Here is a 13,420-nt window from a genome sequence, read left to right on the forward strand (position 1 = left end):
ATAAGAGCGAGAGAGCAAAGCCACGCGCACTGGAGTGAAGAAACACCCAGCGAGGATGGGGCCCATTAGCTACTCCCAGCCTGGTCTCATCTCCAGGCATGAAAAGGTCTTCAGAATACAAGCTGGGGAAGCTACAGTTCTCATTTTAACAGCTGTCTACCAACCCAACACCTAGTCACCAGCTTGTTTGTATTTCTCTTAACTTTTCACATGTTGTGTAAGGGCAAGTCCAAGAAATTAATACTCTGCAGAATCTGCATGACAACTCTTTCCACTTAGAAAGAATTAGGAAGAACCCTCAGGGAAGAAATACATGGAGGATTCCCAGTGCCATTCCCTGCTTATGCATCAGGAACAGCTTCACTCACTAAAATTACAATTCTGGGAAATCTGTTAGAGTCACCATCACGGGCAATGTACAGCAGTGACACAAGGCACCCACCCAAGATCAGATCGTATGGAGAGGGATCCGGCCAGCGTGCTCGGATCGGCACAGGGAAAGGACGACGGTCAGCATCCCATGGCAACAGGCTGCTGCCGACAGCTCTGGCGGCACCTCCAGACCCAAACCAAACTGTTCTCCAAACATAAACAGCTGCAGCTGGAACGGGCAGAAGCTCTTTTCCCATAGCCAAGTTTCTCACCTTTCAACCCCCCCCCCCCCCCCAGATTTAATGTGTCTTCAAAAGCAGGAGTCTAGAAGTGCCAGAAAGTATGGCTAATAGAGGACAACAAACAGAATCGTGTTCCCCAGGAAAGAATGATTATGAATCAGAGCACTGAGTTCTACCCTTTGTTATTAGAAAATAAATATAAATAAATTATTGGAATGGCTAAAACAATGTCAATTTATAATTTTTCTTGAATTATAATACATGCTGTATTTGTAGAAAATACTTACAAACGTACAATGAGTATTAATTCTATTAGATTTATATTTATTCTATTACTATAAATGCATCACAGTTAAATTGGAGAGAAAGCAGCTATGCAAGCAAAAAGAATGTCAATTTTTGCGAAAAACAGGGGTCTGACTGCTTTTGACGGTGCCTCTGTGGCGTCAGCACAGGAGCCAAAACAGCGCTCTTTAGCGCTGCTAGGGCCATCTGAAGCACGTGCGTGCGACAGGGGCAGCCAGGGAACTACTGATGGCAATAATGTGACAGAGTAACCTATCTTTGTAATGGAAGATTTTAATTTCTTAGACGTCTTTGGAACTATGACTCCCATACGGAAGAAGTGAAGGATAGCTTTCAAGCATGTAGGAATTTCCCCAGGCAGCAGTTTGAATAGCCTGCTTCCCATAATTACCTTGATTTACGGGCAATTCTAAAGACAAAATGAAGTATGGAATTTAACACATGGGGTGGGGGGAACACACACACACATGAGTATGCAAGTATTAACAATGAGGGAAAAAAATATGGTGCAGGAAGACATCCCCGCAGATCTCACTTATTCTTAACACCACCAGCCATTGCATTCTCTTTGCTGACACTTTTCCCCTCCATTTTGCCTGTTTAGCTTGTTGACGTTTTTTAACTTCTTATGCATTGGAGAGAAACACATCTGACAGAAGGTTTCTGGTAGTCAATGAAAAACTTATCCCACCCCCCTCAAGAACAAGCATAGAAAGGTCGAGACAGCACAGGGGGTGTGAGCCCACCAAGGCTCACCAAGCACAAGCCAGAGGCCATTCCCTTTGTCCTTGGTAATAAACCCCCTCGTTTCACCTTTTGGGCTGCTGTTGCACACTGAGCTAAGGATTTCACAAACCCACCAGTGACAACCCAGAACCCCCTCCCAAGTCCCAGCTGCCAGCTCCGAGCTCTGCACTGTACAAGCAACATACAGACACTATTCCCTGGACACACCACCTCACATTTTCTAGTTGGAGGCTTCCCTGCCGGCTCGTCCGTGTGCTCACTCTGCTTTCAGAGAGCTTTCTAGCCTGGCACTCAACTACTCAAAATAGTTCCGTAGCCCAGAAACCTCCCCGCACGCTCCCTTTCCAGGCCCCGTCTCAGCACTGACTCGCAGGGAATCAGGCAGCCGACTTCCCATCCTGAAAAGCAACCACTAAATCCTGCCCTTCGCTTCCTATTCTCTAACCAGCTCTCAAGCCCACAAAAGAATCACTTTGCCAGTTCCATGACAACTTGTTTTTTTTTTTCTTGGTTTCTTTCTTTTTAAATAGCCTCTGGCAAGGAAGCTTGTCAAAGACTTAAAAGAAAAAAAAAAAATCATTCAAATATATTCAGGTCAGTTGGATTTCCCTGTCCACAGGCTCACTGACAACCTCATGGAAACCCAGGACGTTGGATGAGGTGTTGTTTTCCTTCCAGGAGCAAGGACAGCTCTCTTCCCAGAGACTCACATGCCCAGTGACCTTACAGCTTTACAATCTGCCACCTTGCCAAGGGCAGAAGTCAGACTCACAAACCGACAGTGCTCCAGGTCCCACGGAGCCATGTGTTTAAGGGGAGGCACACTGGCAGCCCCACCACAGCGGCTGGATTGTCGGAGAGACCATCTCTGCTGGCTGGCAGGTCCTTCAAGCTCCTGAGTGAACACCACCCAGGGCCCGTGGCTGATGAAGACCCCACGCACACGTCCCTCAGCCCGACAGAGCTCCCCCTGCCCGCGCTGAAAGGGCCCAGCGAAGCCAGGGGATGTCGGGGCTCTGGGTGCCCCTCGCCCTTCCACTGCTCCCCACCCTGGCCCCTGCCCCAGGTGGGTCTGCAGAGCCGCCTGCCAGGCTGAGCACTCTTCACAAGGCACTTGCAAACTCCTTGGTTTTAATCCCTCTCAATTTCCTATGCACAACTGAACTTACATCTTTTACAAGACTGTTTGTTCACCATATTTACACAAGCTTTTCCGTTTTAAAGTGGTTATTTTTATTTATTTATTTTTTTTAATTAAATTGAGGTACTTGGAGCTATCAGTGTATCACAGTGATACCTTTCTAGCAGTCAGTTTTGTCAGCCAGTCTCTGAGCTGTTCAGGGGTTTCTTGGTGTTGGAGATGCTTCTTTAGGTTCTGGCTTTTGGGGGGGAAACTGTTTGCTAAGCCAATTCCCCCATTCACATGTAGTGCCCGCTTTTACAACTGTCTGCATGCTGGGCTTGACTTGCTCCCTCCATCAACAGTGCCTACCACCGTAGCCTTGTGACGGCTACTGCAAAGCAGCTCTCCCTCCAGGACCCTCTTCAGCCAGCTCATGGCACCACTTGAAACCCAATCTGGAAGCCCGCCTTTCCTTGCTGCATTACACACAGGCTTTCAGGACGTCCGAAGCAAGCTGCACCAAACGAGGCCGTGCCAGTTCCAGCAAGCAGAGTTTGACGCAGCTGGTGACGCACCACCGGGGGGTAAGACAGCTGTATCCACGCCACAGACAGAAACCTCCCAGAAATACAAAGCAACCAATGGGTCTGCAGACCCCTCCGCAGCCTGTGGAAGACTGTCAACTGCCCAACCCCATAAATATACTGACATATTTTCCTGTTTACTTATGGAGTTTCTTACAATATGATGGCAAATCATCATTGCTAAACCGCTGGATTTTAAACACAGTCTGGAAAAGTCTATCTTACAATTAGCACCCAGCCGACAGGCATCACTCAGTAAGCAAGCTACGTGTGTTTGTAGGGACAGTCCAAAGTCACAAGTAGCTGTATGTGGCACCCAACGACCTTTCGCTTCTTTGAGAGTTTTTAAAAATTCTACAGATCTTTTGAATACACAACCAAACCGAAACAAAAAAATCTGATCCCATCCTGCAGAAGAACACTGTCCTGTGACAGTGGCTTCTATCAGCAGGGGGACACCCCATAATGCTCAGATCACGTTCTCCAAGTAATTATTTCAACTTCCAATGCACAGAGAAGGAGTTATGTCATCTTCACAAAAGCAGAACCATTACGAATAGCTTTGAGTAGGAAAAACAAGTGAACCAAACACTCTGTTGCACTCATTTCCCTTTTTTAATACAGAACCCAGAAAGTGACTCGCTGACCCAAAGAAGGAACGCAAGTTTGAAGTTTGTTCTTAAACAAAGAGCGGGCCAAAAGGATACGCATCATCGTCCTCCAGACAACAGCAGCAGCAGTTTGGGAAATAAACACCTCTGTGATTGTTGAAATACAATGTTTTGGATGTTTTTGATAAAATCTGGAATTGCCATTTTGCCATCTATTTCCATGGAGTTTTAGGGCTTCCCTGGCGAGGCACGTGTTCCCTTTCATTTTCAAATTAGGACGACAGTTTGAAGATGTCCATGTCTTGAAACGCTGCAAGCAGGAAGACAGAGCTGGTAGCACTTACGAACGCTTGGAAAGATTCAAAGAGCTAAATGTTGCATTTCCTTTAAAGCTCTTCCTCGGCTCAGAGGCTGGGGTCAGCCAGGAATAGAAACTCAAGTCACTTCCTCCCTCCCCAATGCTATGCTCTGCAACATAACCATATAGCTTTCATCTGCAAGACGGAACAGACCAAGTCACAAAAACAAGGGGACTATTAGCAATATCCCAGCCTCCTGACTGTTATTTAATAAAGTATCAGATGTTCCAACCTCGAATGTGTTAAAAGAATCTTTAAAGAAGAATCTGTAGAGTGACAAAATAGGTCCAAGCTCATTTGTCAAACCAGTTGCTCTGGTTGGAAAGTAGCTGTCAAATATCTAGTGTGACTAAGAATGTAATCTTGCAGGCATCCTAATATTAACTGCTTGCTTAAATAAAAGCCAAAAAAAAAAAAAAGCTCTGCTACTCAAAGAACTCTGAGCATTCAGATTTTTACATTTACATCTTATATGAGGAGTTTTAGCACTGAATTTCATTTTTATTAAATCATGCACATAACTTGCAAGTAACCTGGCATTTCATGTGAACAGACTTGTCTTCTCCAACTATGGAAAGCTAATTCAATACAAAACTTGTTAAATTGGTTTTATTAAAATTGAAGGTGTCAGATTGTTGAATTGAAGCTTCCTTGTCAGTTTAAAAAATGGCAGATGTGGGGCTTAGTGGAAATACATGTTCAGGAACGGCAGAATTCATAAAGTTCTATGAAAATGAAACCAAGGGGGTTTTACAACAGACCAGAACTCAGATTTTCAAAAAAGATTACTTCCCACAGAAACCAGTGTGGCCAAATGACCTTTAAGAAGCCTGATCTGGGCTGTAACGAAGCAGAACAGGTCAGAGAAAATGCTTTTCCTGAAATATGTGTTAAAGTAGCAGCTCTCTTGTCTACAAACAGCACCAAGGGAGACTGTATTTGTGATATAGGATCTCTTCCATACTTTGTGGTACTTCAAAAAAATAGAGAGCGTACAAGTTAATGTTAATTTTTCTTTTAAACCTTAAACTTACCATTATCATTTGGCCAAAGCAAACAACACTAAAAGCATTACAAGTCTCCCCTTTCCTCCAAAACCGGATTACATCATTTATAAAATTAACAGGCAAAAAAAGACATACTCTTCCCAAAAAAGACATAATCTTCTCTGAATCATCCCAATTCTAGTATACATGCTCCCCTCGGCAGCACATACACTAAAATTGGAACGATACAGAGAAGATTAGCACGGCCCCTGCACAAGGATGATGCTCAAATTCGAGAAGCGCTCCGTGGTACGTTCCTGCTACAGTAATCCCTGTAATGTGCAAGTCACATCCCAGGTTACAACAATTTGAAAGTGTTTCTGTTACAGTCTCCACCCCGGTCCCTTTGGACCAGACCATAGGGTTTCACAACGCAACGAGCTCCTCCCCTTGCCCCAGCTCGGCCTTCGCACAGGCTGCAGCTCCTTAGGGGCGTCCCTGCTCCCAGTGGAGCCTTATCCATGAGCCACAGTCTTTCCAGGCGTGGACCTGCTGCAGCACAGATGTATTCACAGCCACAGTCGCTCTGAGGTGCTCCTGCTCCAGCGTGGCCTTCTCTGTGGGCCACGATGCCTTCAGAGATACACCTGCTCCAGCCTGGCCGTACCCAAGGCCACAGGCCCTTCAGAAGTAAACCTGCTCCCACATGGCCTTAGCCGCGGCTGCAGTGTCCCCAGGGCGTACCGGCTCTGTCGTGGGCTTATCCACGGCCACACGCTTTGAAGTGCTCCAGCACAACCTCACGCACAGCCACTGATGCTTCAAAGTGTACCTCGGGCCGCAGTCCCTTCAGAGAGAAACCAGCTGTAGCATAGGTGTAACCGCAGCCACAGACACTTTGAGATGGACCTGCTCTGGCACGGGCTTATCCACAGCCACAGACGCTTCGGGGTGTCCCGCTTCCATGTGGACTCATCCACAGGTCCCTGTCCCTTTGACTCGAGTTCACACTGGAGTTCCAGCCTGCCCAGTACAGCAGCACAGAAACAGCAGCGATGCCCTGGCCACGTGCCAGCCCAGGCACATCACCATTGCTGTTATCAAAATGTTCCCAGGCACAGGACAGTCCGATGATAAGCAGCACAGCAAGCAGCAAAAGCAAAAAGCAGCCACTAACTAGCACTAAACTCTAATTTAGAGTAAGACAAGCAAGCCCCATGGCAAGCACAGGAGCTTGTCACTTAATAGCTAAACAGCAGTAACAGCTATAAATTTGATCTAGCACATTCCAATCAAATCTGTTGTTATCTCGAACCCTATGAGCCCCACCTTGGGTGCAAAAAGGACTGTCTTGGTTTAACCCCAGCCAGCAACTCAGCCCCACGCAGCCGACTGCTCACTCCTCCCTGGTGGGATGTGGGAGAGAATCAGAAGGGTAGAAGCAAGAAAACCCGTGGGTTGAGATAAATCAGTAAAGCAAAAGCTACACGTGCAAGCAACGCAAAGGAAGGAACCCATTCGCTGCTCCCCATGGCAGGCAGGTGTGCAGCCATCTCCAGGAGAGCTGAGCTCCATCAGGCATCACCGTGACTTGGGAAAACAAATGCCATCGCTCCCAGCGTCCCCTGCTCCTTTCTTCTTCCCCCAGATTCTCATGCTCAGCATGACATCAATCCCTTTGGGCAGTGGGTGTCAGCTGTCCCGGCTGCATCCCCTCCCCACTCCGTGTGCGCCCCCAGCCCACTCGCTGGTGGGGCGGCGTGAGGAGCAGAAAAGGCCTTGGCTCTGGTAAGGACTGCCCAGTGCTAAGGAAAACGTTAACACTGTTTTCAGCACAAATCCAAAACACAGTCCCACACCAGCTCCTCTGAAGAAAATTAACTCTATCCCAGCCAAAACCAGCATGCATTCTTTACAAATTCAACTTTAATCTATGTTTGTTTGGAAATCCAAGTAAGGTTGTGATAACAAACCTGCTTAATTTCTTTTCAAGTAAGTATAAATTATGACCTTTGACTTTTTCTTTCTTTGTATTTTATTCCATTTTAAACCACTCTTTTCATAGCAAGTATCTCCTCAATACAATAATTTAGCATATTCATAGGGCCTAATCCTACTGAGCTAAATGAAAACACAGTAATTGCTTTTACTGAAACAAAAAAGTGGTGCAACCCTTCAACCTCATCGTAGTTGTTTTCCTCTGGAATCTACCAGAGACGGTCATTGAAATAAATAAATGAAATCAGCATACTAAAAATAATTCCGTAATATGTCTTTGGACATATTTGGACATTAAGATCTTCTCAAGATCTTAAAACATTTTAAAAGTTAAAATTTGATAACAGAATAGTTTCTTGCATTCTTGAGGAAACTGTTACACTGAGGTGAACCTGTCTCTAATAGTACTGACAGCAAAAAGCCACTAATTTCTTCTTAATTTACTTTAAACAATCCCCCAGCTTTCAGATATAACTCAGGACAGCCTTTAACTCCATCTCTCACCACCAAAACTTCTGCTTTTGGAGCACACGCCCTTACCCCCAGCCCTGCTTTGTCCCAACCACCGCCGCCGGCAGGGGTGGGCACCCCGCACCGCAGGGGGCTGCGACCGCCAGCCTCTCCGCGCCACTGAAAGGGCTCTACAAGCATGTAAGGCCCTAAATACTGGTGAAGGGAGTGCTCACAGCATAGACCTGTTCTTCCCACTTTTACTTTCTCTTTGAATACAGGAGGGACAGCCCCACACATGACATCATTTCATCACCCTCCACATTTGATTTGCACTCGCGTTAGAGAAGGGCAGCAGGTCTAGCCCAGACACGCCTGAATCTGCAGCTTGGTGCAGACCTGCAGTTTGACTGGACCTGTACAAAACACAAGCCCCTTGCTGGTGCGCCTTGGCCCTAACACCTACTCACACGAGTCTCACCAGCGACACACAGCAAGCGTCAACCTTGACTCGGCGTCTCTGCAAGGCCACGATGCTACAGGCTGTGGTAATTTTAAGAGCCTACAGGTTTTGGAGCAATTCGCACGTAACACACGCTTAACAGAAGTTCAACAAGCAAAACAAACCATCAAAGGACCTGGCAGCAAAACTAACCCATGAAAAAATACAAGAGAGCAAAGAACAGCTAGGTAATATGCAACTGAAATCAGGACATGAAACCATAAAGTCTGCAAGTAAGTTTGGTTGCTGTTTTTTTTTTTTTTAAGTTAACATGCACAGGCTGCGTTCTTGCAGAACAAATCCACGTGTGTGCATGCAGCACACGCACGTTTTCAGCACTCATTTATTAAAACCCTTTGGTCGATAGCTTTAGTAAGTTATTGCTTCAGAAAGGCAACAGAAACCTCTTAGACAGAAACAAAAATAAGCAAGAGGAAAAAATACACAGTGACACATGACGTGCCTATGGAGATGTGTTGATTTAAAATATATTGTTACAAATTTACATAATCTGATCAAATGAAAAGCTACAGAAAAACTACATTTTACTTACGATGGCACATTATACCTGTATTCACACACCCCTCAGTTTTAAGTGACATGACGCATCACACAACCCTTTCCTGACAATGCATCAATTTGACAGTCAGCCTCCTTCAAAGCAACGCCATGCGTCCTCATCTCTTGAAAGTGTCAGTGAATGAATTCAAAGTAGTTAAAAACGCCTGAGGAGAGCAGCACGGAAACGGGCTCCACCACAGACCATCAGCCCACTGGCACACCGCATCCAGTTTGCCAGGATGAATGCCCCAAGCGCGACTCCTGTTCTCGTGGAGATGCTCCACCATGAGGCAATTGCCATTTGCAGGGTTTGACGTGTTCTGGCAGCACTACCCTGGCAGAGCTCCCCTTCCACACGAAGCCTTACCAGACCCTATCACTACATCGTTACACACACTCACACACACCCCAGGCGAGCAGGTTCTCCGAGCGATGACAACAAAAATAAATGGCATCAGCTGCTCTCTTCTGTCACAGACACAGTCCGCTCGGCTCAGGACAGAGCCGCCCTTTTGAAGTTCAGCAACAAAAATCACAAAGAACTGCAGAACTTCACACTCACGCTCTCAAAAGCAGGCTATGACGGCATGGGGAGGCATGGTTTAGAGACACCCCACGCAGGGCTGGGAGAACCCGCAAGCAAGGCCAGACACCCCCACACCCCACACAGCAGTGCCCTTTTTACACCTCCAGCTGAGAAGGCAGAGCACGAACAAAGCCCTCTCCCGTCATACACAATTCACACGGCTGGAAAGGAGCCGTATAACAGCTGAAGAATTCTCATCCAAGACCAAAAACTCATTTTCTAAAAATTTCACAAAGTTTCCAGCCACAGACATCCCGTTTTCACGCCCCTCTCACCCCACCAGAGATGCAGCCAAGCTACTGCCTGCTTGTGAACAAAGAGCTCGTCCACCTTCAAACCCCTCCTCTCTATGAGCGCTCCCAGGAGAAGCAGGTATTCACTCATTCAGAGGCAGGAACACACACGTAAAAACCCTAACGCCCCACACCCTCCAAGTTTCTAATACAAGACAAGACCAAAGTCCCTGGCACAGCCCACCGCAACAGATATTTTCGATCAGGACAACCACAGGACTTTTCCCAGTTTTCCTAACAGGCTGATAATCAAAGCATCAGATCTCAGATCCGCCAAAACAAAACCAAAACAAAAAAAAAGAAAATGAAGACACAAAGGTATAAAATCACTTCCATACTTGCTTATTTGAATAAACTACATGCTTCATTGACACTCTATTACTTGCTCTTACCTGACAGTACAGCAAGGTTCCTGAGTTGCCTCAAAATGCCACCCGGGAAAACTGCTCATTTGTGACTTGATTTCTGTTTTAAAAGAAAACTAGCACCCTGAGCAGTGTGTGCGTACTTAAAACTCAGTTATGCAAATGAAAGCAACAAGAAATATGAAGCATGTGAATAAAGCAACGGAAGAGTAAATTGTGACCTGCTGCTCAGAAGTTTCATATCAAATCTTGTGTGACCATGATGCATAAATATGATCATGATCTCCAGCTGTTTTCTGACACACAGCAACTGTACAAACCTATTACAAATAGTATGAAGAATGTATTGCTGTAAAATCTATTATGGAACTCCGTTTTTTAACTAAATTATGGCAGCAGTGAACTGAATTAAAAAAAAGACATTACTATGATTCTGGAAATCCTTCCCCAACAGCAGTTTTGCCTTTGCAATCTCAGGAAAATTGAGATATGTGATCAAAAAGTGGAAGCTGCATATAATATTGCATCTCCACAATAAAATACTAGCAGCTTGTTGGATATTAATTTTCAAAGTGCATCAGAACTATAATTTTCCAGGAAGACTTAGCATGGACCGAGAGCTCCACAGCTAAGATGGAACATGAGTTTCAGTGATAACCAACTGACGCAGCCGATACCAAGCACGCGGTTGGCTGGTACAGACATGCACTCCACTGACGATGTCAAGGTGACTTCTGAAGAGCACCATTTCCTCCAGAAATCCACACAATTGTAGTGATTATTGATTTAAGGAACCATTATTACAAAACTCTACATGATAACCTGGGTAAGTAACACCATGTCCTAGAATCTAAACTTAAGCCTCACATAAGAGCACACAAGTCACTGACATCATGTGCATTACAAAACCCAACCTCAGGTACCAGCCAGCATCACCTCTCCCTGAGCAAGAGCTTGCGAAGCCGCAGCTACACCTCACCGCTCCTGCCAAAACGCACCTCTGGGACACGTGGAGTGGCCACGTGGTAAATCCAGCGGCGCGGGCCACAAGAGCAGGACGGATGTGCTTTTGCCACAGTACAGACAGCAGTATTACAAGCGATGCTGCGCACAGCTCGCACGCAGGAAGACATCGTTTCAGCCAGGAAAAGAATCCTGGCAGAAAACATCCCGGCAGAAGTTAGTGTAAACTGAGTCAGGTAAGGACGTAGGAGGCATGTGCACAACATTACCCCTTCTTTGTAGCGAAGACGAGGTAAGAAGAAAAACCTCCAAGAGAGACAGAGTAATTGCACTAAATTGTTTTCCCAACCCAACACACTACTCCTGCAAGCACAATTACTCACTCCCCCAGTAACTACCAAAATTCAAGGTGCTGGACTCGTTATGCGGGGGAACAGCCCACACCTCCTTGCACTCCTGAGGACAGGCAGCAGGAGCTGCAGGGCCACAGTCTTTCTGGTCCCTTTTAATGAAGGCTGCGACGCTCAAGTGCTCCAGCACGCAGATGGAGTACGCTCTGCGCAGGTTACCCTCTGCTTCGACTCCTCTGCAGGTGACCAGCAAAGCTGTAGTCACAACTTCCCGCACCCTCACATATGGGCAAAGTAACTGTAATTTTTGCATTTAATTTTTTTCCCACAGATATTTGAAACTATCTGATGTGAAGTCAGTGCCAAGACAATGAGCTGAAATAATTTTATTTTTTTCTGTGTGTGTGTCATCTATTCCAGCTGTACTGGTTCACTTCTGTCCCATGGGGATGAGGCCATCCGCTGACAGTATCTGCCCAGTATTTCCACAACCCAGCGCTGAGAACAGGATTAACTCCTGCTCTACGAGCCTCTTGGTTATTTAAGCAAAGGCTGTATTATAAATGGGTATCATGCTATAAGTGAATTGGTCAGAAAACCACTGTGATAAGAACACGAATAATCCGTACATGCAACAATGCAATACACTAATACTTCAGTAAATAAGATTAAAATTTGTGTATACTGCTGGACTGCGGGAGACAGAGACTACAAAACCAAAGGGAGCCAAAAGCACCAGCAGCTCCCTGGGTCTGTTGCACAGTGTACTACACAGTTAATTATTCTTCCCAGAAACTACCTCCTTGCACATACTCTGTGTTTCCAAGAACAGTTAGAAGTTGATCATTTTATGAACACATTTTAAAGTTCATTTCTGTACACCAGAGGTGACACGCTTTCCGTTATTTTAATAACAGAAACCCAAGATAATTGTTACTACAGCTCTACAAAGCTTTTCCCATTGCTTGGATTGAAGACAGGATTTTATTGGCATGTTATTTATCTCAAGAATAATGACATTGGAACCGTTTGCAGAATGCTGTGGTACCAGCACATCCGTGGTAGGATATCGGCTTAGTCAGTCTTCATCTACCCCAGAAACTGGACAGAGACTTAATTGTGTCTTGCAATATTCCACAAGCAAGGGTTTTGTGAGGAGAAAAGTTACTACCAAGAAACATATGTTCATTTTCTCGCAGGCAAATTTCTGAGTGCTGAGTACTTGCTCTCCTCTCGTAAGGCTTGTGGAGAAGCCACTGATCATAACATCCAATGGTGTGGGAACAATTGTTTCTCAGGCCAGCAGTAAAGAGATTTAAACAAAATGTCCTACAAAAAAGGCTCCAAATGGCATTTTGCACTAATGTGCCAACACTGGATCCCTCATTTGCTTCAAAAAGCAGCACTCTGAAGAGACCCAAAAGCCACAAGCTACTAAAAAAACCCAACAACAACAAAACAAAAACAAGGAACCACCAAAACCCCCAAAATATTCTATTAGCTTATTTTTATGACCAGCTTACCATAGGTAAGAGGATAATGAGTAAAAAGTTTCTTTTTTATTGATGTACAATATTCAGTCAAGAAAGAGAATATAAAGGAATGTGGCTGAAATTTTTGCAGCCACTGTCTTAGAGAAGTCAAAGTCCTCAGCAGAGCACCCGTTCCACTGAACTACGTCCCAGGACGAGACAGTGAGGAGCTGTGAAGGCATCCTTACGTGAGCCCACAGCAGGCGGGCAGGAGCGCTGCCTTCCCCTTCACACTTCGGACTAACTGCAGAGTTTTGATTGCTACAACAACGGTATTTGCCTTGGAAACTCAACTGGGTTAAGCACGTGCACAGGTGGGTACTGAATGTGGCGTGGGAAAACCAGAAACAACACATCTAATTTGCAAAGCGTTGCAAACAAACAGCCAAACTTTGGTATCAACATTACATTCAAGGCAACTGGTTCTTCCTCTATGATCTTCACTACTTGAAGTTAGGCAACGTTCAAAAATAATAATAATAATATATAT

At 45.4% G+C, this 13,420-nt stretch overlaps 1 protein-coding gene and 1 non-coding gene across 3 annotated transcripts in view; one reads left to right on the forward strand and one right to left on the reverse strand.

Moving 5' to 3' along the window:
• Positions 1-13,420, reverse strand: part of NR3C1 (nuclear receptor subfamily 3 group C member 1) — a 69,515-nt gene that overhangs the window by 47,617 nt on the left and 8,478 nt on the right. The gene's annotated exons all lie outside the window — the stretch shown is intronic.
• On the forward strand, positions 5,538-5,644 carry LOC147414811 (U6 spliceosomal RNA). Its single transcript, XR_015183820.1, has one exon. It is a non-coding gene; the product is annotated as a U6 spliceosomal RNA (small nuclear RNA).

This window comes from Leptosomus discolor, chromosome 10, assembly GCF_034619465.1.
Source record: "Leptosomus discolor isolate bLepDis1 chromosome 10, bLepDis1.hap2, whole genome shotgun sequence".
In the NCBI taxonomy this organism is placed as follows: domain Eukaryota; kingdom Metazoa; phylum Chordata; class Aves; order Leptosomiformes; family Leptosomidae; genus Leptosomus; species Leptosomus discolor.